Genomic DNA, 27,624 nt, shown 5'->3' with positions numbered 1-27,624 from the left:
TAAAATCTGAATGTTTAAGGAAACCCTGGAGTGCATAACATGAATTTAAAATGACAGACACAGATAATATAATTCATTGAAGATAGCTTCTTTGAATACTGTCATTATTCCATAAATATAATTCAAATTTTAGACAACTGTCTCCTTTTGCATGTCACCCACATGCAAAGCTTATGGTATTGGATTCCACCTCTTTTCTTTTCTTTTATTGCTCTGAAAAATTTATTGAGAATCCACCAGCTCCAAATTTGTCTGAAAATATCAGACAGTTTCTTCTTTTGCAACCCCAACCATGGCCAAATTTGGAGGTGGTGTCAAGAAAGTTCAGGTTGATCTTCTCCAGAGTGCAATGTTTAGTCTGTACCAGCAGAGACTTTCACATGCTGAGGACACACTTCTTGGTCCCAATGACACAACCTTTCAGCATGGTAAAGTCATTGGTTACTTCACTGTAGTGAACAAAGCCTCCCAGTGGGTTGATGGTCATGGCAGACAGATCTTGATCTGTGGATACATTCTTTCTGATCAGCTTGCCATCCTTGATCTGGTAGCCCTGGCCAGTCTTGCAGATCTTTTTTGTTGATCTCAGTGTGCTGGTGATTGCCTTTCTGACATCAAGGGACAGAGAAAGCTACTAGGGCCAGATGCTAGGCTGCAATACATATCACTTTCTTCAGGCCTCACTAGATTTTTGGGGGCAGTTTCTTGGTGTGTCAGTGGTGACACCTTTGTCCTTAGTCACTCCAAGGATGTTAATCATCTCATCCTGCCCAAACACAGTAGACGTGGGCACCTGCTGCTCCAGCTTCTTATGGTCCCAGTCCAGTTTCTCAGCCACACTGCCGCCATTCTCTGGGATCTCCATCAGGTGAGACTTCTTCTGCCTCAGAGGGTGAAGGCACATCTGGGTGTGAGCAATGATGCAAATCACTGGCAGTACATCTTCATACTGTTAAAGTCTTTCTGCAGCTGCTTTTTGCCATCATCATCTTGCTACTTCTTGCAGTACTTGGGGAAGGCCTTCTTCTTGGATTTAGGTCAGTTCTTTTAGAATCGTCTCTTACAACACTCAACATTGATGTGCTCAGCAAAGATGATTTTAAAGCTCTACAGCCCACAATACCCACAACAACCATGGGGGGGTCTCCACGATGGTGATGACCTCGACAACTTCCTTCTTGTTGACCTTTGAACCAGGCATGTCAACTTCCTGAATGATGTTGGTCATACCTGCCTTATGTAATGGCAATTAAATTAAGATCTTTTGCTGTTTTTGTTTTACTAAAAGTGCTTCTGATTGAATAATGGAATTGAGCAGGATGTTGCCCATTCAATGATGGGCCTACCCATCATGGGAAGCTTGATTAGGGGAATTGTTTTGTAGGAGGGTCCCAAGTAGCTTTTGTTTTTTTTCTGTTGAGGTACGGGGTCAGATAGTTATGCCCTCTGACTCTAAAAATGTGTATAAATACTCTGAGGGTGAGGTTTTACTTCAGATGCTTACTGATTAGAATTGTTTCTTTGGCCAGAGAGACTCTGGGAAACCTCTTAGGAGCCCTCTGGCTAAAACCTAGAAGCTGATACTTCCCTCTCTGGTAACTGTGTATGTATGTAATGGTCACATATTTTGGAATCATGTCTGTTGATTTTTGATTTCTTTGAAATTTTGACTTTGATTTTCTCTCATACTTGTGCTTGATTAAAGTGATTGTTAACCCCTTAAAAGTTACCTTTCCTTTAATGAATGCAGTTCTAAGAACCTGTGATAGCAGCTCCCCCTGTGTATTTTGGGGTGCTTACTGTTATACCTTATGACCCAGAAAGGCTGTCAGGTAGATGGGTGTGGTGGGATCACCTTTGGGGAAGCTTTTCACCTTTTCCTGGCACCTGCTGCTTCCCTTTTAAGGCAGAAAGCCCAGAGACACATGCTTGGAAGTGGAGAACTTCCTGTGGGACGTACTGCTGCTGATGCATCTGAGACTGCTGCTAACGTGAATTTGGAGAGTGGATTTCACTTGTTTCATTGACAGATATTGACATGGGATCTTCTTTTTCTATCCCCAATTCTTGGTCACCAAGTATGACTTACAACCTAAATCTTCCATTCCACATACACACACACACACACACACACACACACACACACACACACATTTCCAATTCAATAGATAAAAGTATTAAAAGTAGGCAATGTATCTTATCTAGTAAAAAAAATGTATATTTACAATCGGGAACATCCTCCTTATCAAATCACCCCCCTATCCATGTCTGCTCCCTCCCTCTGCCACCATAACACCCAGTTACAATCCTATGATTTCATTGGTCTATGGGATTCCTAGCCTGGAAACCTTTATCACAAATTATTATCTTGCCAGTAACTTGAGGATAAGTTTGGAAATAGTTCAGACAGGTAAAGTGATTTGTCCTTCAATCATAAAATTATAAAATCAGCTCCAGTATGGAAAGAACTTCAGACATATTCTCCTAGAACCCTCTTATTTTATAAATGAGGAAACTGAGGCCCAAGGAAGTTAAGTGACTTGCCTAAAATACTATAAATGGTATGTACCAGAAATGGTCACACAGATAGCAGATGTCATATGTGAGACTTGAACACAGGTCTTTCTGATCAGATTTCTGTCATTTACACCAGACTATTAATTCATATGACATAAAATATGAATCAGATACCACTAACACAAGTCATGAAACTACCTTTCTTAGTAGAAGGTATTGTTACATTGCATAAGAAAAAACTGGATGACAACATACCAAAAGTACAATTAATTCTTTATGTTAAAAGAATTTTCACCCATTGGAAAAGGTGCCATGGTTCTAATTGTCATGAAAATCTGGATTACCTAGATATCTTAAGTCAATTGCATTTAGATACTGAAGTGTAATGAACCATTTAACTTAATTTGGATACTTTTTATTTATTTTTTGCTTACTTTTCTATATTTTGAAAGGTGGGAGAATGGAAAATGAGACCTTTAAACTCTACCACATTGGACTTAAAACAATGTTTTTATTACTGCCAATGGGAAACCCCATTTCCATAGTTAAAGTAATTGAATGCTCTTTCTAGTTCTAATAGCTATTTATAATTATGAAGATAATTCGTTTTAATGTTATATCCAGTGCTCATTCTAATAAAGTAATAGCTAAAATTAATGAAACAGAAAAATGAACAAGGCTTGCATGCTGGGACTCAATTCTTTTGGGCACTTTACAAACCATCCAGCAATGGTGTCTCTATGTTCTAGGGACTTACATTTTTTATAAACATTGATATATATTCATATTGAAGAGAGTTCATAATCTAAGGTTATATCTATTACAGAGAAATATTTTTTCTTTGATTCTTTTGTTTAAACCAGAGAATGTATATGGCAAGTGGAAAGAACTCAACAGAAGTTGACCAGAGCCTTGCAAAGGACCATGGATCATACTTTTCCTCCATCTTCCACATGATAATTCTTCGAGTTCCTAATGAGAATATTGTTTTCCCCTTTAATTAATTTATTTTGCAAGATAAATGTCCTTCTGTCTTTTAATTTATCTTCTTATGGTATTAATCACCTAATGTAGTCAAAGGAATACCATACTTAGACTCACTGGGTCTTAATTAGCACTTATTATTTTGGGGACTATGAATGAAAAAGAGTCATTTAAGAAGGGACAGAGCCAGAATTGCAGAGTAGAAGCAGTGTCTGAGGTCTCCTCCCCAAATCCCCAAAATACCTGTGAAAATGACGCTAAATAACTTCTAGACCAGCAGAAGCTACAAAATGACATAGTTAAACAGATTTCCAGCCCAAAACAATCTAGAAGGGCAATAGGAAGGGTCTATTTCACTAAGTTGTGCACTAATTGCAACCCAGCATGGGCTGTGCTGGCACAGACAGGACTAAAGTCAGCTTCAGGGTGCTGAATCACTGACAATTGTAGCATTTTCCAGATGTCTCAACCAACAAACACCAAAGACAGCTTCAAAAGTCAGTGGAAAAGCTCTCTCCTGGGTGAAAGAGGAACAAGGTTCTCCCCAGCCTCAGAGTGGCCACAGCCACTGCCTCAGCAGAGGCTACTTCTGGGGCTCTCAGGTCTATAGATGGCGGGGGAGTCAAGCAACTGATCTGGGTCACAGCTGTGGGTGGTAGTTCTGGGGTGAGGAGAAACTCTGGGTGGCAGAGCCGATGGTGGCTATGGAGAGGGAATCCTATCTGCAGTTCCAAGGCAGAAAAGAATACTTGTGCTTGGTCACAGACAAGAGTGCAGGCCAGGAGAGGAGTAAGCATCTTTTCTTTGATCATACCACTTTGGAGGAACTGAGAATTTACAGGTCCCTAGAAATATCTCTGAAAACAGCTGCACAGAATTCTTGAAACTTGGGGCAGTGCACCCTCCCCTTAACAAAGATCACAATAGTAATTCCCCAGTAATGGGCTGGGAAAATGACCAAAAAGAGAAAAAAATAGACTATATAAGGCTACTTTTTGGCTAAAAATGATTTTCTTAAGACCAGGAAGATCAAAGCATAAAGCCAGAAGAAGATCAAAGCATACAACCAGAGGAAGACAGCAAGGTCATATCTCCTATATCCAAAGCCTTCACGAAAAATATGAAATAGTCTTAGGCCATGGAAGAGCTCAAAAAGGATTTTGAAAATCAAGTACAAGAAAGAGAGGAAAAAATGGAAAGAGAAATGAGAGGGATGCAAGAAAATCCTGAAAGAACAAGTCAACAGTTTATTAAAGGAGATCCACAAAAATGCTAAAGAAAATGACACCTTTAAAAATAGACTAAGCAAAATGGTAAAAGATGTCCAAAAAAAAAAAAACCAATGAGGAGAAGAACACCTTAAAAAAGAGAATTAAACAAATGAAAAAAGAGGTCCAAAAGCTCACTGAAGAAAATAATTCCTTCAAATTTTAGAATGGAGCAAATGGAAGCTAATGACTTTATGAGAAATCAAGAAATTATAAAACAAAACTAAAAGAATGAAAAAAATAGAAGACAATGTGAAATATCTTATTGGAAAAGCAAATGATGTGAAAATAGATCCAGGAAAAATAATTGAAAAAATATTGGTCTACTTGAAAGCCATGATCAAAAAGAGCCTAGACATCATCTTTCAAATGATCAAGGAAAACTGCCCTGATATTCTAGAACCAGAGGGTGAAATAGAAATAGAAAGAATCCACCAATTACCTCCTGAAAGGGATCCCAAAAGGAAAATACCTAAGAATATTGTAGCCAAATCCCAGAGTTCTCAGGTCAAGGAGAAAATATTAAAAGCAGCCAGAAAGAAACAATTCAAGTATTTTGGAAAGATAATCAGGATAACACAGGATTTAGCAGCTTCTACACTAAAAGACTGGAAAGCTTGGAATATGACATTCCAGAGTTCAAAGGTGGTAGGATTAAAACCAAGAATTACCTACCCAGCAAAACTGAGCATAATTTTTCAGGGGGAAAATAGAATTTCAATGAAGTAGAGGACTTCTAGGCATTCTTATTGAAAAAGTTATAGCTGAATAGAAAAATTTGATTGTCAAATATAAGAATCAAGAAAAATATGAAAAGGTAAACAAGAAACAGAAGCCATAAGGGACTCATTAAAGTTGGACTGCTTATCTTCCTGCTTGGAAAGATGAAAATGTGTTTGTATATATGTATATGTAGGTTTATGTATATTATATATATGTAGGTATATGTGTAAGTGTGTATGTGTGTGTACATATGTGTGTATGCATGTGTATGTGGACACAGGGTGAGCTGAACGTGAAGGGAGGATACCTAAAAAATAAAATTAAGTTTTTAGAAGAATGTATTGAGAGAAAGAGAAAGGAATAGGTAAAATGTAGTAAATCATTTCAAATAGAAGAGGTAATAAAGTTTTTACAATGGAGGTGAAGAGGGGGGAGGTGAGAGGGAATAAATCAGCCTTATTATCATTGGATTTGGGGTAAGGAGGGAGTAACACACATTCAATTGAGTATGAGCATCTATCTTACCCTACAGGAAGACAGGGAGGAAAGGGATAGGAGAAGGAGAATAATAGAATGGATAGGTAGATTGAGGGACAGGGTAATTAGAAGGAAACACTGTTATGGGGGGACCAGTCAAGGGAGAGAATGGAATAAATGGAGGACAGGATAGGATAAAGGGAAATGTAGTTATTCTTTTGCAACATGACTGTTATGGAAGTATTTTGCATGGCTGCACAGGTATGACCTAAATTGAATTTCTTGCTGTCTCAATCAGGCTGGGTAGAGAAGGAGGAAAGCAAAGAATGTGGAACTCAAAGCTTTAAAAATGAATGCTAAAAATTGTTTTTGCATGCTACTGGAAAATAAATTGTACAGACAATGGGGTATAGAAATCTATCTTGCCTGGAAAATAGGGAATGGGAGAAGGGGGGGTGATAGAAAGAAGGGCAGACTGGGAAAAAGGGTGGTTGGGATACATGTTGTAATAGAATGGGGGGAGTGGAGAGATAGGGAGAAAATTTGGAATTCAAAATCTTGTGGAAATGAATGTTGAAAACTGAAAATAAATTATATTTTAAAAAAAAGAAAAATGACAGGAAAAGGCATTTATTAAGGGTCTACTATCTGCTAGATACTGTGCTAATAACTAGAAATATAAACTGAAAATGAGAGACCTCTGCCTTAAGGAATAGAGAAAGACAACACAAATGGGGAAATGGTGCCTAGGAAAGGGAGTTTTGGTGTAGAGTCATAAGGACAGTGAGTGGAGTTATAGGACAACCAATGCCATACCTTAGTGTTGATTTGATTACTGGCTCTAGATAAAAATAAAATCAGAAAACCAAGATAGGCAGAGTATGAGAGGATGGGGATGATAAAATGTCCTAAAAGGTCCTGATATCCTGGTGTTTGAGACTAGATAACATGTGAAGTCTAGTCTGGACAGGGTAGAGTGGATTTCTGTGTTTGTCCTCTTTTATTCACTGACCAGGGCAGCTTAGCCTTGATGCAGTTACAAAACTGGGTAGATTGACTTCCATCCAAGAAAGAGGTCATGGATCTGGTGTGTATCACAGATGGGGAGGAGAAGGTCCACAGGGTTTATTCCAGGGCAGTCCCAGCCTCCTTTGATTGACAAATGTCAATTAATCATTTATTATTTTCCAGGTAGTGTCCTAGAAGCTGTGGGTACATATGGGAAAATGAGAACTTGACTTGCAGAAGGTGCTGAAACGGTCATACCTTATGTTCCTGGATGACTAACAATGGTGACATGGACCAGCAACTTGCTAGGACTCTAGCCTCCGACACAGAGGTCTTAATTCATGTAGATGCTCAAGAAGGCTGTGAACAAATGTAGGCCAAATTCTCCAGAGTGTCAGGAAATGAGGAAGAGTTTCCATGGTATTGGTGAAAATGTTATATCTAGGCTCCCAAATATATCCTGTAGGGTATTTAGCAGAATAACTTGGAAAAATCACTCTGTACAAAATGCAGCTATGAGTGCTTCTCCCTTCACAAACATTCCTTCATAGAAAATAAAATAACTTGCTACCACTAATGAAGGAACCAATGACTTTTACACAACGCATCTCAGGGAACAAGGTGCATCCTCTTGGCTTTCTGATTGCCTTCTCTCTAACTGATACACTGAGGGAGGAACTGAGTGGAAAGATGCCTCTGTAAGGAAAATAACCACATCAGACACAATCATGCAGCTATTTCCTTCTAAATGCCTAGAGAATGAGTTCTTCATTCAGTAAATAGCCAGATATACCCAGATTAATGAAGTTGCCTGTAGCTAATAACCCAGAAGCAATAGGGATTAACCTTTTCCTTCCTTAAATGCTCTAGCTCACTATTACCCCAGAACACAAGTAGGGATGTTATTCATACTGAAGTAGTTCATTGGTTCTACTGCTAGCCCTTCTTCTATTTGGTAAGCTTAAATATTTTCTTATTCTGTTGCTTTGTTATTTATTCAGTAAGCTTTTGTATCAATGAACCATTTAAATTCCTTTGATTTTATAAACCATTCTAATGCATCTTCATATAACAATTTTTTCTTCATGACTAAATACTCTTTTGTTGTTTGAGTTTGCCTATTTCTCTTAGGAAGTAGAGGATACTAGTGCTCACATCTGTTGAAGAGGTTTGTTTCTGGACATAAACCAATCCTATCATACTATTAATTTGTGTACTTAATGAAATTATCATAAACTCTGTGTGAGTCACTAAACTTACGGCAGGACGTAGATAAAGCATTGCTTCTTGCAGTTTTTGTAAATTGAAAAAAATATGCAGTCATCAACTATCATATAACAGTACTGTATTAAGTAAGATTACATAGCTAAAAAAATACACTTCGGAAACCTTGAAGCATTGCATAAATGTGAGCTATTACCTCTTTTAATGTTTCTTGCTACTTATCTCTGCCAATGCATATTTTTACCTCTGTTACTTTTGGTCTTTCTCTGCATTCGCCTCTCATATACTTTTAAAGATGTGAAAACATCTGTCCTCTCTCAATTTTTATATAATTTTATTTGAAAAATTGCTTCTTTCTCACTGCTTTTTTTTTGCCATCTTTCTTTCTGGTTGCCGGACTTTCTTCTCCTCCATTTTTGTGTTTATTTTCCTTCAGTCATTATATTGGATTCCCCATACCATGCTTGATTGAGCAGAATGACTTTCTGACCTTTCCCAGGGCCTGACTGCTGTCATCTGCTTCTTCATCGAAAGTTTCTGGGTCAATTGGCTCTTCATTTCCTATACTGACGAGAACCCTGCGTCATCATTGAGCTGGGGAGGAAAGAACCATCAGCATCAATGCTTTTCTCAACATTTATAAGCACATTAAAATTTACAATTTACTTTTATGTCAATCATCTCCTGTGAGCTTCACAAAACATATGAATTAAGTATTATAGTATTTTTGGTCTTCTTACAAATGAGAAAACTGAGGCTCACAGACATTAAATGGCTTGCCCAAAGACACCCAGCTAAAATATATAAAGGCAAAAGTAAAACCAACATGATATTGCCTGGGTGGTACGGAGGATAGATTTCTGGGCATGGGATGTGAAAGACCTGAATTCAAGTCCTAACACTGTGGCCCTAGCCAGGTGATAGCACCTATCTCCCTGAATTTTTCTGAGTATCAAATGACATAGCTTAAGTCAAGAATTTTGTAAACCTTATATTGCAATATAATCACTAATATGCAAGAATGCAAGCCTAGGTGTCCACCATTTGCAAGTTGAATGTGCTTTTCCCTGTCTGTGTTAAGTGATTGTAAAAATAGAGGGTATTTCAATGTAATATAGATATAGCTTGATCCATAGGCTCTGAAGGATTAGAGAGCTGTTATGGAATCTGCGGTGAGTAAATGTACAATTGTTCCTTCCCATATTGATCTCATAGAACTACCCCCTGTGACTTCTTTATTCCGGCCAAGGTGATGACTGCTGTCCTCTGGGCACATTTTATCTGCCTTCCTGCATAATTTTGCACTATGTTCTCCAAGTTCAGAATGCTCCCTTTATTTCTTAGAATCCGTTGAAGGCTTAGCTTATGCACCAACTAACACAAGTAGGAGAACAAGTGAAAAATGCAATCATTTTATACTTTGCATGATTCTGCAGAGAGATTTATTAATCAGCTTTATTGCTGAAATCTAACTGGTTAGAGTCTTTAAGCTAGGTAGGTTTTGGTTTGAGTTTGGGAGAAATGGAACAAGTTGATTCTTTCATTAGCTTTGTGGCTACTTAAATCTAGAATTTGCATATAAGGATGCCACTTGACCCCAAAAAGTTATCCTATGCATACTCTGGTCAATTAACAAGGATTTATTAAACATATACCATGTGCCAAGAATTATGAATATAAATATCAACCATTCTGCCCTGTGCTTGTCTGTGAGGTAGGAAACTTTTCTGACAAGCCAGCTTAGACATAGTTTGTTTACAGATTTCACTGTGTCATTAGAATTTCACATTCAGTCTCAGTCATGGTTATGCTTATTGCAACATTTCAGGAAGAAATAATCTGGGTCTTCCATATGTTAATTTATTATTTTCCAAGACCATTTTGTGTTATTATTTTCTCCCCACAATACCATCGATCCTACAAGTGGTGTTTGACCACCTTTGTATTACACCCATCTTGCCTGATTCTAACTCATCAGGAATGTGTGTTCAGCCAATACAGTTAGAAACATTCCTGACTCACTGGTAAGACTGCCACTTGTAAGGGGCTCATATTTATTGAAATTAGAGATAGGTTATAGAACAGTGGATAAAGCAAATGGCCTGAAGCCAGGAACAGGTGTTCAAATCTAGCCTTAGGCACTAACTGTGAGACCTTAAGCAGTCATTTAACCTCAATTTCTCCTCTCTCTCTCTCTTTCTCTTTCTCTCTCTCTCTCTCTCTCTCTCTCTCTCTCTCTCTTTCCCCATATATATGTAATATATGTTATTACACATATATATGTGTGTACATATATATATATAGTCATACATAGACGCATGTTTAGCACAATTTCTGAAACTTAGTATGTGCTATATAAATGCTTATTTTTTCCCCTTCCCCCTCCCCTGATCAAGGATTCATCTTTCTGCTAACAAAATACCTCTGCACATTTGTGTTTCTCAATGAAGTTTGTTTTTACTGTATACTCATTCTTCTTCCATATTTTTTCAGCTGATATATTGGACAGTTTGGTTGTTTGTAAGTGAAGATTATTCAGGATCAGTGGTTATTAATTAAAAAAGATAACTTCTAAATTAAAACCGACCCACAGGAAAACTACTAAGGTGAAATGTGAATTCTCCAAATAATTATTTGAATAATCCTGATTCAAGAATAGAGAGAATAAGCTGGTCACTAAGCCACTGATAATGTTATCTATCAAAAATGGGGAGTAATCTGCTCTTTTGGTTTGTTTCTCAATAAAAGCACTATGGTTAGTCTTTATGGTAAGAATGACTTTTTTGATTAATGCTCATTGAAACAGAAAATGGAATGTGAATTTGAAAACTGATACACACACATAGCACATCACACAAAGAAACCCCCATCAATAAGGTATCCTTAGTTTCTCTCATCTTAGCAAAGAGTGAAAACCTTAGATGAACCATGCATTTCATCGGGTCAGAGATCTCGAGGTAGAGGGAATCTTAAGGGGCCAACTAGTTGCCTTTCATTTGATTGAAGAAACTGATTCCAGAAAGGTTCATTGACTTGCTCAAAGTCACACCAAGTAGTCAGTTTCATAAGTGGTATCTGAACCCATGTTCTCTGGATCCAAAGGCAGTGATAGTTCCAATTATTGCAAGCTCTATTTGGAAAAGAGCACTTGTTCTGCAATGCCAGGAAAGACTAATTCATTGTATAGCAGAGTTCCAAAAAATTAATGAAGGCTAGAGCAAAATGGCAGGCATAGAAAGCCAGCATAGGACTATTTTGCCAAAGAAAACATAATAATTGTACAAATCTTTTTTTAGAAGTTATGAGTGTTTCACAACATGATGTGAGAACTCCATGAGTGAGATTCTTCAGAAGGAAACATTCCAAAAACCAGTGATGAAACAGAAAAGTGACCAGTGAGAAGAGCTGTCACAACTAAGGAGCACCCTGCCATCCATAGCTTCCCCTTTTAAGCCCTCCCCTTCCCCCAGGCTATCAAAGAAGGTTTCCTGAAATGCAAGGAGTTGGGAATGACCCCTGAAATTATCATCTGACCTACTTATGCGTCCCAAGGACTCTTCGGCCTTGCATCTACCCTGACTATGTGACTTTAAGACTTCTAGCACCCTAAATCAATCCTGCTGCAAAACATTACATGCCCTGCTCTGTTTTTGGTTATTTAGACTTTCTCACAATGTCTCATCCATCTTCTGATCCCAGAAGTTCCTTCATTTCCTGAAGTCTTCTCACTATTCCCCCCGTGTGCCCCTTTTATTCTCATTGTGAGTTCCTCCCATAGATCCCTATATGTTTTAGAAGAATGACAAGCTATAAAAGATCAAGAAGAAGAGACGCTAGCCTAGTGAGATACTTCAAGCTCATACCATATGAAAATAGGATTGAGAACCTATGGATATATCTCTATCTATCTATAAACACATGCAGACACAAACAACACATACATATACAAACATATATATATGTGTGTGTGTGTGTGTGCGTGTGTGTACATAAGTGTATATGTATATATCTATACCTATATGTATGTATATCTTCCTGGAGAAGAAACAACTTAAAGAACTAACAACTGACTTAATATATGTGAATGTTTTTTTATGTGGAAAAAGGGCTGGACTTCATCACAGGATCATGAATTGAAAGGACAAATAACCAGTGAGTAGATGGACGGTGTCTCAAAGGTCATCCAGTCCACTTTTTTTCATTTTATAAATTGAGAAACTTCATTCTCCAATTAATAAATGGTCAAAGGATATGGACAGACAGTTTTCCAAAGAAGAGATCCAAGTTATCTAGAGTCATATGAAAACATGTTCTAAATCACTATTGGTTAGAGAAATATAAATTAAAACACCTGTGAGGTATCACCACACACCTATTAGATTGGCTAATATAAGAGAAAAAGAATGACATTCGTTAAATGGGGATATGGGAAAATCAGGACACTGCTAAACTTTTTATTCATGCTGATTATAAGTACTGAACAAGGATGCTACCAAGTACACTATGAATAATGATTCTTTTTGTATTCAGGTTAAACATAAGATGTACTCTATCCATAACTTTTTGATGTCTTGTTTCATTTATACTGAAGATATATATCTGGAAACATTTCTGTTTCCCCAGTAGTAAGATGACACATTTATTTGGACAAGGACTTAATATTTAGAGTGAAAATAGTTAAATCAATATTTGTTGATGATCTAAAAGCTGTTATTAGTATCCTTTCACCCCTTTTGCCTATCATATTACCATCACTGGTGAAGTAGTGGGGAATAGCGTCCATAGGTGTGAGGACTATTTTTTATTTTTCTCCATGTGATGATTTCAGTAATCAGATCATTGATGTCAAGGTTGGCAATATACTAGAAAAGAGTCAATCTGTAAACAAAATATCTATCCATCACTGAGACCTCTTTTAGCATTATAGTATTTATTAATGCTTAAACTAGGTATCATAGCTTTGGAGAAGTTAGACCCATCTGAAAGACAAGATGTTTTTAACTATTAAAGAACATGTAATTGAATGACTTTCAGACTATATCATTAGATCATTAAAATAACACTAAAGATGAATAAGCCTTAGGAAATCTTTACATCTTACAACAGCACCGTGCAATTGAAGTAGCAATAGCAGCAGCAGCAGCAGCAGCAGCAGCAGCAGCAGCAGCAGTAGTAGTAGTAGTAGTAGTAGTAGTGGTAGTGGTTGTGGTGATAGTAGCAATATGATGATGACTATTACATTCTGCTTTATGGTTTTCACAAAATTTCCCATATACTTTTGCATTTAATATTAATCATCCCTTTAAACTTGTCACAATAGGTGGCATTATAATTCCCACTTTATAGATGAGGAAATTGATGATGGAAGATGTTAGTAGTTTATCTAGGGTCACAGAGCTAGTAAGAGTCTGAAGCAGAATTTGAATGTGGATGGATGCTGCTATCCATTCAGTTCACCACATATTTCAACAAATTCCTTATTTCTAGTTCTCTTTCCCTATATCAGTTGTTAACATGTCATAGTTAACTTGGATGAAGGAAACTGTGGGTAGATACCCGGCTGTGTTAGTAAACAAAACGTGTGCATAGATTTCTAATGTTTAATCATTTAAGAAATTCCACTATAACGAAGTTGTATTTGATTTTCCAGTGAATGCTATTTAACTATATTTGCAATATTCCTCCCCCTCAACAAAAAGGAGCAAAACATCTCACTCAATAGAGGTCCAGTAATATATCAGTAATAAGAACTAATTTAAATGATAATGTGACAGTCAGCTAAACTATCTGCTGAGTGACAACCCTAATAGAATATTTGATTATCTTTAATATGTTACCTTTTTGCCACTATTGGCCACCTGATTGATCCCGAATATTCACTCTTAACTGGATTTTTACAACAAGATTCTATCATGGCTCTCTACATTGTTTAATTTCTCAGTCATCTTTCATAGGTGATCACCCATGTCCCAACCTCTCCATCCCATTCTCTGATGTACCTCAGAATTCTGTCTTGCTTCCTTTTCTCCTCATATTTTCTCCATTTCTTGTTAGTATCATAACTCTCATGACTTAAATTATGTTCTCCATTCAGTTGACTCAAAATTATCTCCATCCAAATGTCCTGTAGGTATCTCAACACAGTGAAAACATAATCTGGTTTTTTTTTTTCTTTTGGGGGGTATGTGTTTTACCCAATACCTAAACCTACCACTCCTTTTAATTTCCCCATTATTGTCAATATTATCCCCATCTTTTTAGTCATCCAGCTTTAAACTTAGGAATCACCATCAACTCCACTGTCTCTTACTCAATCATATTCAATTATTTGTCAAGTCCTTATCAGTTCTACTCCTATAGTAACTATCTTACTTCTTCCCATCTTTGTTCTTATTGTGTCACATGAGACCCTCAATAAATCCTCTTTGTATGTTTGATAATATACTAATTAGTCACCTTGTTGATAATCTCTCTGCTCTCTAATCTATTACCTGCATATCTTCCAAAGTGATATTCCTAAAACATAGGCATAAGTAGGCCATTCATTTGTTCAGGAATCTTTAGTGGCTCTTCATTGCCTGCAGGTAAAATCCAAGCTTCATTGTTTGATATGAAAAGCTCATGTCAGTTGCCAGACTTTTCACATTATCATTTCCCATTTTTTGGATCTCCACATAATATTCATTTACTAAATATTTATTGATTCACTGACTTTATTCCTGTTCACATACTCTCCATTCCAACCAAATTGCTCTCTTTATGTAACATTCCTTCTCCTTCTTCCATGCTTTTGTAGAATATCTCTCCCTGATACATTCCTTCTTGTCTTCTCCCTATTAAAACCACAAAATCTCTTCAAAATTTGTCTCAGTTGCTACATTATACATGACATTTTCCCTCATCATTTAAATTGTTAGCATTGTTAGCAAAAAAATTCTCATCTTTGTACATGTAATATCTCCTAATCACATGTAAGCTCCTTGATGGAGGCAGGAAAATTGTTTCATTTTTCTTTGCATTCCCTAAATATAGCACAGATTCTGAAATATAGAAAATGCTTTCTGAAAAAATATCCACATCAATATGAAAAGTGACAATTCATTTTCCCCCAAAACACTTGACCTTGAAAATGGAGACATGATTTTGAGAGAGAAACTGAAGGAAGTAACTGGACCATAATGTAGACTGAGCTACTATTATTGATGTAGCCAATTCATATTCCATCGCTGTTCAGTCCATTGCTAGTCCAGTATCTCTACTAATACCTTGTAATAGAAATATAGAGATGAAAGGGACTTTGGAACCCAGAGGAAGTCATTCTATACTGTTTTTATGTCATGGAACCTTTGTTAGTTTGTTGAAATCTATAGATCTCCTCAGAATAATGTGTTATAATCAAAAATAAGATATATGGGATTACAAAAGAACTTCCCCAATTATATTGAAATACAATTATCACAACACTTTAAAAAATATAATTTCAGGGAATTCAGGTCAAGAACACTTGAATTCTAAGGAAAGGTAATCATTGTGCATAGAGTGCTGGATGGGGAATCAGGAAATTATGATATTAATAGCTATTATAACTTTTAGCATTTCTTAACTTCTCTAAAATCCACTTTCTTCACAGTAGAAATGGACCCAAGGAGAGCTAGAATCTTTATCTCATGGGTTTGATACAAAATTCAAATAAAATAATTTGTCAAGTTCTGTGTGATTATCATATTTAAATCATGTGTGTTTGTATGTGTTTCCAGGTACATACATATTAAATCATAAGTATATTGTGTTAACATAGACACACATATATTCAGTACTTATACATATGTGTGCATATGCACACATGCACACATATGTATTCCCCAGTGAAAGGTTCTCAAATTAGATGGAGTCAAATATTTTCTTAGATATTTAGCTAACTTATGGTGTGTTTATTGTTTATGATTCCAATCATCCCCTTAATCACCATTTCTGCTTTTTTTAATGTTTCTCTCTGTTCATTTTTTAAGTAAAGAAGCTAGTGAATCTCTTTCTATACTTTTATGAAAAATAGCGACAGGTGCTCTAAGAAATTTAATGGATTTATTGTGCTTTAGAATATGTTAAATCTCCATATTCTCCTGTTTAATTTTCATTTGTGAGTTGGAACACTTTTGAGTCAGTCACTGTTCCCACTTTATAAGGGAAAACAAATATTTTCTACTGACTGAATTTTAAAAGTCATTTTGTTAGTTATTTCTTGAAAGTTCAGCTATAAAAATTCCCTCTTTCCATTCTTGAGAAAAGTTAAAGTTAAGGTGTTGTTTGGTATTTCTTTAGTATTTGGAGGACACAATTAAAACTGTTAATAAAACAATTGCAGAGAATCCCATAGTCATTTTTTCCCTAAAAGCAAGAGAGTACAAAAATGTTGAGTTTGGTTTTAGTAATTAAAAGCAAATGATTTAATCAGGCTTATAGCTGCCCTTTAATGGACTACAATGGTATCTTTGAAAAAGAAAGTGAGAGAGAGAGAGAGAGACAGAGAGAGAGAGAGAGAGAGAGAGAGAGAGAGAGAGAGAGAGAGAGAGAGAGAGAGAGAGAGAGAGAGGAAGAAAGAAAAGGAAGGGGAGAAGTAGGGAGGAAGGAAGGAAAAGATGTACATACTACTTTGCTGCCTCTTATTGTTTGAGGAAAGTCACTATCTCCTGATACATTTTAGAGATTCCTGTATAGTATTTCTGTGGGAGTTAAATTAAAAATGCCATTCAGATCAGCTGGGTATCTGAGCAAAAACAACTGGGTAGCATCTGAGACCACAGTTGCAATACCCAAAGTGACATTGAGCCTAGGTGGGAAGAAGTCAAGGGGACTGAGACACACATCACCACCAGAATATGATGTGGTCTCAAATAGATTCTTCTGAAGTGAATTATTCTTTCTCAAAGCCCCACATTATTTTCCTGTCCCTATTCTGAGGATACTAATTTGCTTCTTATTATTCCTAAAATATTTTTTCATTCTTAAAACAATAATTTCTAAATGTGCATGGAGGACTCAGCATAGTCATAGAAGCTTTGTTGTATTCATTTTCCATATATTGTATATACTTTTTGTATCTAAGTGACCTCCACTATGAAAATAATAAAAATAATCAGTTTCCTTTGATTAAAGACAGTTTCACATATGCCTTTATAACTCTAGCACTTAGTACAGTGTTAGATGGTTATAATGAATCAAAGGCATGATCTGGGATTCCATTGTTATAAGGAAATGATAGATGAAGAAATTTTCCCCTACAATAGCAGATTGGAACTTTCTGGGCAACTTTTAGTCTTCACGATCTTCATGGAACTACTTAGAGGTTAAGTTATAGATCCAGTACATGTCAGAAATAGGACCAATCCTAGTCTTCCTGGTCCCTTATCCATAAACCACACTACATGTCACAGTAGAAATAAGTGCTTAGTAAATGCATATTAAATAATTTATTAATACTTTACAAATCCAATAAATATTTATCAAGGACCTATGATGTATCAGGCACTATGCTACTTCTGTGGATACAATTAAAAAGAAAGATAGTGAGTTTAAATCTAATGGAAAGAGACCACACACAAAAGGACATGGGAAAACAGGATGGGGGTGATGGGGGTGGTAGATTATATCCAGGAGTATTTTCTTCCATGGAGCTGAAACCAGGTAGGGTAACAAACGTAAAATGGAGTGATCAGAGAGTCCAGTTTCTGATCTCTGTAAAGGAAGGCAGAGAGAAATTTGGTACTGTGCCCTCTAACAAAGAGGGAGGAGGGGAATTGGAGTTGATCAAGGCTTGAGTTAGCAACTTAGTGACAAGTTTAGAAGTGAGTTTAGAAGCTTATCCTGGGAGGGGCACTTTGTTCTATGGATCTGAAATCAGGCAAGGCAGCAGATAGAAAGGAATGTATTTACTGCTTTTTTTTTTGTAAATGAAATTGTTTTGGATAAAGTGAGAAAGGATTTTAAACAGAGCACTTAAATAAGCTGGTAATTTGGTATTATAACTCTTTCAACATTTAATGGAAAAATAAAATAAGAAATGGAATTTGTATGACCCTTTAGTATTTAAAAAATGCTTTGAATATGTTGTTGTATAAATCTCACTATAAGCCAATGAGGTGGGTGTTATTATTATCCCCATTTTACAGATGAGGAGACTGGGGAAAGTGGGTTAAATGAGTTGCCCAAGTATCTGAAATAGGGTTTGAACTCGTCTTGTTGATTCTAAGTTCATTCCTTCTTTTTCTCCCACTGAATTAATTACTTAGCTGCCTAAAATTTGATTATCTTCAGAGAAGGGAAACTGCTATTAATTGAGAGCCCATTCATTCAACTTGGGGAAAATTTTAATTTTGCACCCAGTTTTCCATGCATAAAACCAAAAATTGCCTTACTGAAATACCATTGTTGTTCCTAGTTCTGACCTATAGGAACTAAGCAGCATAATCAGTGAAAAAGTATTGATATATTAAACATCTACCATGTACCAATTCTTGCCTTAAAATATTTCTATAAAAAAAACTAGACAGAAATATTCAATGATATTTCAGACATTTCCAAATACAAAGTAATGTCATCTGTCAGTCAATGAGTGGAGATACATTTTATACTGATAAACATAAATGCAAATGCATCACTATTGGAAAAATAGTAATGCAAAGTATATGTCATAGTAATTAGGGATGAGTGGTCAAGTCAACAAATACTTATTAGATACCTTTGGCACCAGATTGTGATAATGGTGCCAACTTATGTATGGGTAATGTACAAAGAATCATTCCTATATAAAAAATTTTGTATCCAAGATTTCTTGCCTTTTGTGAGAAAGAACCTGAAAAAAAGTTCAATTTAGATCTTCTCCTGGGGTGGATACATGAATTTGATGGAAAACCTTATTTCTCATCAGTAATTATTGATGTTTTTTTTCCTTTATGTGCATTTTATCATTGGACTGTACTCCAGTCTAATGACTGCCAGTTTTGATTTTTAATAATATGTGCCTGTAGCTAGCTAGAATCCTACATAGTTTTCAAAATGTCTCAAAATGCCATTAATTTTCATTAACTCTTGTACCCTACCTGTCAAAAAAATCTATACAAAAAAAAACTTTCCATGAGTAGAATGTCATGGAGACTGGTTTTTGCAGCTTTTTAAAGAGTCTTAAGTCTATCCCAATAACGATGGTAGGTGAATGTAGGCTGGTGCGAAATTACAACACATTCTTCACAAATTGTCTTATTTAAGCCTGTTAATAACTCTTGGGGAATATGAACTCTCACACTCTCACTTTGAAAATGAGGAAAATGACATTCGGAATGGGAGAATACTCCAACCTATTGCATTTTACAAATGATGATAAATCTGAGGTCCAGCAAAGATAAGTGACCTTCTCAAGCAAAAGAGTTAGGGTTCAAGCTCAGGTCTTATAATTCCAAACCCAGAGCTCTGACTTCTGTTCTATAAAGTGCTAAGGAAGGACCCTACAAGGTTAGAAGAAGAATTTGAACCCTCAGCTGATTGCTTCCAAGTTCATTGTTCCATTCAGGATGACCAGGCTGCCTCTAGATAAACACACAGAACACACAAACACACAGAGAAGGATAAATTAGTTGAGGTAGAAATACATCTTATGAAAAACAGTTTAAGTTCTAGATTTTATAGTATATGATTGTGATAGAATATTACTGTGCTATAAGAAATGATGAACTCAATGATCTTAGAAAAACATGAATTGACTTGCATGAAATAACGACAAGCAAAATTAGCAGAACCAAGAGAACATTTTATACAGTAACAGCAATATTGTTTTAAGAACTTTGAGCAAATAAGGTATTTTGACTACTATAAATATCCAAATTAACCATAAAGGATATATGAAGAAAGATGTTATATGCATCCAGAGAAAGAACTGAAAAATAGAAGTATATCTAGAATAATTTTACACATACAAATTTGTGTCTAATGGTGGCCTTCTCTAGGGTGAGGTAAAGAGAGAAGGAAAAAAGAAAAAAGAGAAAAAAATAAATTTACATAACTTTGTCATATATTTTAAAGGAATAGCAAGTTTTACCTAGAAGGTTTGAAGATTCATGTGCAATTATTTTAAAATTATACTGTGTCATAGAGATACTTGTTTTATTCCATAAATTAAAATTAAATTTAAAAAAGTCTAGATTTTATTCTTAAATGAGAAAAAATACCCCTCCTTTAAACATTTCAGAAATATTCAGAATTTAACTCTCCTCACACTGACATATTTTTGAGAGACTATGCCAATCAACAGAAGATAATCTAACTACAGTCTATAACTGTTCTGAAGAAGTACTTTTTTTATAAAATTTTCTCTAATTCTCAATTAAAGATAACTACCGATATCAACCTCCTTCAATACATCACAAAACATATGAATGGAATTGGCTCATTGGTTTCCCACGGAATGGGCATTCCATTTTCTCTGCACTAGTCATCACCAAATAGTGATAGAAATAATCATAATATCTAGCATTTACATAGGATCTGAAGATTTACAAAGTGCTTTAGCTATGTCATCCCATTTGGTCCTCATAGCAACTCTATGATATGAGTGCTATTTCATACCCATTTTTAAAAGGGAGAAACTGAGTCTTTGGTTAAATTATTAGTCCATGGTCATATAGCTATTAAATATCTGAGGGAAGATTTAAATATAAGTTTTCTTGATTTGAATTTCTTCACTCTATCCATCATACAGCCTAGATAATGATATGCAGGTAATGTCTTTTACTGTCAGGAGTAACTCTAAAGGGGGTGGGGGGGGATAGTTTTCCTTCCCTTTTTGTCTTTTTAGCTCAGTTGACAGAGTAACTGGATGTTGTCATAGATAATGAAATTTTAATATGTTTATCCTTTATGAACTATAAATACCTCTCCCTCCCTTTTTTTCTCTCTCTCTATCTCTGTCTGTCTGTCTCTCATTTATTTTTGTCTCCTTCTGTCTGTCTCTCTGAAAGTTATGATACTTGAAGGTTTATGTTATTTGTGTGCTTAGCCAAAAATTAAAGAGTTGGATACAGCCTTGGCATGATCAAGTTGTTTGAATGAATTCAGCTCTTACTTTTAGTTGGGGAAGGGGGAGGATAATAAATTACATTTAGATTTTCAATTTGATTTTAACATCATTCTCACTATTAATGAAAAGACAAAATGAAAAGTCTGTCCTCAATGAGCCTACCCTCTAAATTCTATATAATTCAAATGAGAATCACAAAACGGCAAATTTAAGTGAAGGCATTTCCCAGTGCATTTGGTTCCTTGTTCCACCATGTTTATTTCATTTTTCTCTTTTACCTTAGACCTAAAAGCTCCTCTTGAATTCTTGTATTTTTCTTGTCCTCCAAGCTTCAGTAACCTTTGTCTTTGTTTCATTATAGCTGCTCAAACCCAATAACAATCAGAATACTCAAACAGCTGGTCTTTTTGTTCTATTTAATTTGCAAACTGCCTTAATATATAAGGAGGAAATTTTGATCTTGAGTATTATTTCTGGTTGCTGTCTGGAAACAGCAAATGCAACATGCAAACACTGTTCAATTAAAAGCATCCTTAAGGCCAAATGGGGCTAAAATTGAGAAAACTCAAGGAAAACTCAGAAGTTACAGATTATTATTTGAAGTCACAAACTAGCCTGTCAATTTAAAAAAAAAATAGTTTTCTAATGGTCAAAGAAGGATAACAGGAAAATCCGTAAGTAAATAACACATTCTTTCTCCACTAATTTCACCACATCTAAATATTATTGACCCATTCATTTGAGATTTCCTTTTTTTCAAAGTTCTATCTTGCTTTTAGGAAATCATCCTTTCCTCATTTCTCTCCAAAGAAAGGAGTACGTGCAGGTTCTCTATGTGCATTATGAGTGTTTGACTCTTCACTAAATTGCGGGATTAGAGTCGGAAGATCTGGGATCAAATCTTGCCTTTGATACTTCCTTACTCTATAACAACAAAAAAGAGCCAAACCTCAGTTTCTTCATTTGCAAAATAATGATGCCATTCCCTGTAGTATCAATTTCATGGTCTGGTTGTGAAGCAGAAATAAGACTTCATTAGTTTTATAGCATCAAAGTTTTAGAGGCAGAAGGACCCCAGAGTCCTTCTAAGCCAAGCCTCTCATTTTAAAGATGAGAAAATTAAAGTTTAACATCAAAATTGAGCTTAAATGAAGTTCAGCTGTTAACGGTGGCTCACTCATGGTGTTACATATAATAAGTATTAGAGGAGGTGTTTCAGCCCATGCTATCTGACTCCAGAGATGCTGTACTCTCCACGACACCTTATTATTGCCATTTTCAGTTTTGTCCTTATTTTTATTTGCCTTCCCTATAACATCTAATACATTGAGTTTTACACAAATTTAATTAATAAGGTAGGAAAAGAAAAAAACAGTAACTACAACAAAAAATTAAATGGTGAATTTTTGTACATATAAATGAGTCTGATTTGAATTTCAGAAGCTTTTTAGTAGCCAAAAATGATTTTAGGAGCCACAATCATTTTACAAACTACCATGACTCCGATCACATCTAAGAAATTAAGAAAAGAAACATGAAATGGCATGTGCTAATCATTTGTTTGGTTAAAAATCATCCTCAATTTGTTTCATGTGGGAGAAAACAAAAATTCACGTGAAAATACATAACTCATTTCTTTTTCAACCTAAAAATCTGCCTTGTATATCCTATCCCACTCATGGCTGGTTTAGATGACACTAAAAAAAAAATAAGCACACGTGGTGAAACCCTATAGAGAGAAACATATCTAGCAAGATTAGAAATGTAGGAATATCTGACTGCTTGGAAGATCAGCGAGAGTGATAGGAAAGTAACCATGACAACTGGAGGTGGCTCAATTGTTTCCAGCCATCAATCATTAGCTCATGCTTGACTGGAGTAAGTAAGCTGGCAGTTAGAAAGAAGATGTTTGAAAAGTATTTCAACACCAAATATTTAGCAAACATTTTATGCTCTAATCGTTTTCATTAGATTTTGATTCTTCATGTTCACAGCGATTGCATTGCATGTTGTGAGGATAAAATAAAGCATGCAGCTGCTCACACATTCTTGATTTAAAAATAATTCTGAAAGAGGGTAATGCACGTCTTTCGATTTCCCATAGAGCAGTGCAGGGGATAGACACAAGATGCTTGAAGATTCTTTTTTGTATTTTTTTAAATTTTAAACTTAAATACAAAACGAGAAAAAAAAAACATTGCCATGTACACAACAGATCATATGAGAGGATTCAATATAAAACAATAAATTTTCATTTCATGAATAACATATAACAAATATTATACATCATTTTTAAAGCTTCTCGGCTTTTCTTTGCTTCATAGTAGGCTTTCTCTTATTTTCTGTTGTGCACCTTTTTACTTTATTTTTCTCCTTCCTCCCCCAACCACCATAAAGAAAGCTACAGTTAAGCGTGGATATGTATACATATACATAGAGATCTATAAACATATGCAAACATGCACATATGCTGTTATATTCATACATGTAAGACCATATTATGTTTATTTCCTCCTATCATCTGTTTCACCGGAGGTAGATAGAATCTTACTTCATAAGTACCAGTGTTGCCATGTTGATTGGTTATTTGTTTCCTAAATCAACCAGCTCATCATTTCCTACACCACAGTAATATTCCAACCCAATTACATCCTATCTGAAAGATTGTCTATGCAATACCCCCTCCCCCATTTTCTGCATTCCTTCTATTCTTGGCTACACAGGATTTTATTTATAAAAGAAAATTTTAATTTAAAATAATCAAAACTATGCTTTTTGAGCTTCAATATTGCTCTTGCCTTATAATTTAAGTTCTGAAACTGCTGAATCTACTTCCTTTACATCTTCCCCCCCCAATTTTTTTGAAATTTCAGACTTCTGTCCTTCCAAGTTAACTTTGTTATTATTTTTCTAACTCGATAAAGTAACTTTGAGTGAATTTGAATAGAATGACATTGAATAAATAAATTTAGTAAAATTATCATTTTTATAATTGTATTGACTTTACCTGTCCATGAACAATAAATATTACTGTATTATTTAGATCTGAGGTTATTTATATAAAAATGTTTTATGTTTTTATTCCTGCATTTCCTGTGTCTCTTTTGGCAGGGATACACTCAGAGGTTTTATGCTGTCTAGGAATTTAAATGGTCTAAAACAATTTTAAATATTGCTGACAGGTGGTGTAGTTTCTCTGTTTTTCACTTTTGATTAAATCTATTTTAACTTTAACTTTATCTGGGGTAATGATTACTACTGCTGCTTTTGTTTTTACATACTCAATTCTACTCCTGCCCTTTATTTTATCTTTCTGTGTATCTCTCATTTTGGAATCATTTCCTGAAAGCAATATATTGTTGAATTCAAAATGTTAATCTGCTATCCATTTCTGTTTTAAGGGTAAATTCTTCCCAGTAATGATCTAAGACAGAATCACTTGTATATGGTCCTTCTTCCTATTTTCCCTCATTGTTCTCACCCTATTTACCCTCTGACTCCTCAGTCCTCTACTGGACTTCTACCCATTATCTTGACCTCCCCTAGAAGAGTCCTTCCCTTATCATCTCCTCTCACTCTATCCCCTCACCCTCTTCTTTCTGAATTTAGATTTTTATAGCTTTCTAAACATATATGCTCTCTCTTTAACCAATTCTCCATGACAGTAACATTCCATGACTACCTGCCCTTCCCCCTACTAGCTTCCTCTGTATCAATTTTTCCTTTCATGACTCTTTTGCATGAGATAATTACACCTTTTTATCTCTCCCAATACAGTTTTATTTATTTTAGAATCACCCCATCATACTCAGCTCGGTCCATGTCTTTCTTGCAAACTACCTAAATAATGGTTATAATCATAAGAGTACTACTAAAATTTTCACATATATGAAATAAACCATCTGGCCTTGTTGAATCTCTTATAATTGGTCTTTTCCTTATATTTCTCCTAGACGTCATATGTCAAATTTTCCCTTAAATTCTGGAGTTTTGGTCACAAATAATTGAAATTCTTTCAGTTTGTAAAATGTCCATTTTTTTCCCATTCAGGATTATACTTAATTTTCCTGGGTATATTGTCCTTGGTCATAACCCCAGCACTTTTCCTATATTATTTCAAGACCTATGGTCCTTCACTGTAGCAGCTTCTATAACTTGTGTTTCCTTCTTGTGACTCCATGATATTTAATTTTTTTCTTGTTACTTCTAATATTTTCTCCTTAATCTCAGAACTTTGAAACTTGGCCGTAATATTCCTGTAAGCTTTCTTTCTTGAATCTCTTTCAGCAGATGATCAGTGGATTTTTTTCCTATTTGTACTTTGTTTTTTCATTCTAGAACTTCAAGGTAATTTCCCTGAACAATTTCTTGTAATATTGTATCAAGATTCTTTTTTGTCGGAATTTTCAGGTAGTCTGACATATTATTTCTCCTCTATCGGTTTTCCAGATCAGTTGTTTTTCTGATGAGCTGTTTCACTTTCTCTTCTATTTTTCATTCTTTTGATTTTGTTTTATGATGTCTTGTGGTCTTCAAATGTCATTACCTTCCTTTTGCCCGATTTTAGTTTTCAAGGATTTGTTTTCTTCCATAAGTTTTTGATTCTCTATTTCAAGTTCATTGACTTTCTTTTCATAAATTTCTTGGATTGCTCTTATTTCTTGAATATTTTTTTTCTCTAGATCTCTCTCATTTGATTTTAAATTCCTTTTTGAGTTCTTGCAAAACTCTTTTTGTACTTAGAATCACTTGGCATTTATAATTGAAAAATGAATGCTTTTTTCTTACTTTTTTGTTTTTCGTTTTGCACTGAATGTGGTAACTTTATTGATGGTACACAATACAGGACTCTAGGCTTCTGCCCCCTACTACAGGGATATATTGGGACAAGGATGAGACATGGTATCCCCAGCACAGGAACATAAGTTAGGAATGTAAGCTCCCCAGTGGTAGAACTCCTTTTTTGACTGAGGAGAAAGATCCATGGCTTTCCACTTAACTCCTTGAAGGCCATGTAGACCATGGAGTCTACCACATGGTTGCTGTAACCATACTCATTGTCATGCCAAGAAACGAGCTTGACAAAGTGGTCATTGAGGGCAATACCAGCACCAGCATCAAAGGGGAAAGAGTAGATATTGTTGTTAAAGTCATAGGATACAACCTGGTCCTCTGTGTAGCCCAAGATGCCCTTCAAGGGTCCCTCTGATGCCTGCTTCATCACTTTCTTGATATCATCATGTTTGGGAGGTTTCTCCAGGTGGCAGGTCAGATCCACAACAGATATGTTGGGAGTAGGAACACCAAAGGCCATGCCTGTGAGCTTCCCATTCAGCTCAGGTATGACCTTGCCTACAGCCTTAGCAGCAACAGTGGAAGCAGGGATGATGTTTTAGGCAGCACAACACCCATCACACCACAGCCTACCAGAGGGGCCATCTACTGTCTTCTGGGTGGCAGTAATGGCATGGACTGTAGTCACGAGTCCTTCCACAATGCCAAAGTTGTCACGAATGACCTTGGCCAAGGAGGCCAAGCAGTTGGTAGTGCAGGAGGCATTACTGACAATCAAGGGAATTATCATATTTCTCATGGTTCACTCCCATCACAAACATTGGGGCATCAGCAGAAAGGGCAGAGATGATAACCCTCTTGGCTCCACCCTTCAAGTGAGCCCCAGCCTTTTCCATGGTGGTAAAGATTCCAGTGGACTCTACAACATACTTGGCTCCAGCATCATCCCATTAGATATTGTTGGAATCCTTCTCCTGGAAGATGGTAATGGCTTTTCCATTGATCACTACCTTCCCATTCTCAGCCTTGACTGTGTCCTTGAACTTGCCATACGTGGAGTCATATTGAAACATGTAAACCATGTAGTTGAGATCAATGAAGGGGGCATTGATGGCCATGATGGTTACCCCACCTGAGGTGAATGCAGCCCTGGTCACCAGGAACCCAATATGGCCAAATCCATGGACTCCAACCTTCACCATCTGGTTTCTGGAATGCAACTGAAGTAGCAGATCCTGGCACTGAGCTTGAGAGAAAAGCCAAAAGCCATGAGTATTATTTTTAGCTCCATTATCTTCCTCTGAATATAAAGCTAGATGTTCTCTATCTCTCTAGTAGCTATTTATGATTGAGTTCTTTCTTCCTTGCTTGCTCATCTTTATTTGTTTATTTTAAATTCTGTTTTTTTGCAGGCATTAATGTAATCAAGTTGTATTCCCAAGGTATGGGGAATGATACCCCAAACTTCAGGTCCTTCTTATTGTTATTTTCTGAGGTCTGCCTTGGGGCCCAACTTTGGACTCTCCTCTTTACTCCTAAGACAAGGCTAGAGTCCTGTCACAT

The 27,624-nt window shown here is 35.9% G+C and overlaps 1 pseudogene; it reads right to left on the bottom strand.

Annotated features, from left to right (window-relative positions):
* Positions 1-673: 673 nt before the first annotated feature.
* Positions 674-27,263, bottom strand: LOC140512418 (glyceraldehyde-3-phosphate dehydrogenase-like; annotated as a pseudogene).
* Between the last annotated feature and the right edge of the window lie 361 nt (positions 27,264-27,624).

This window comes from Notamacropus eugenii, chromosome 6 (assembly GCF_028372415.1).
Source record: "Notamacropus eugenii isolate mMacEug1 chromosome 6, mMacEug1.pri_v2, whole genome shotgun sequence".
In the NCBI taxonomy this organism is placed as follows: Eukaryota; Metazoa; Chordata; class Mammalia; order Diprotodontia; family Macropodidae; genus Notamacropus; species Notamacropus eugenii.
This window is presented reverse-complemented; position numbering and strand designations above follow the sequence as displayed.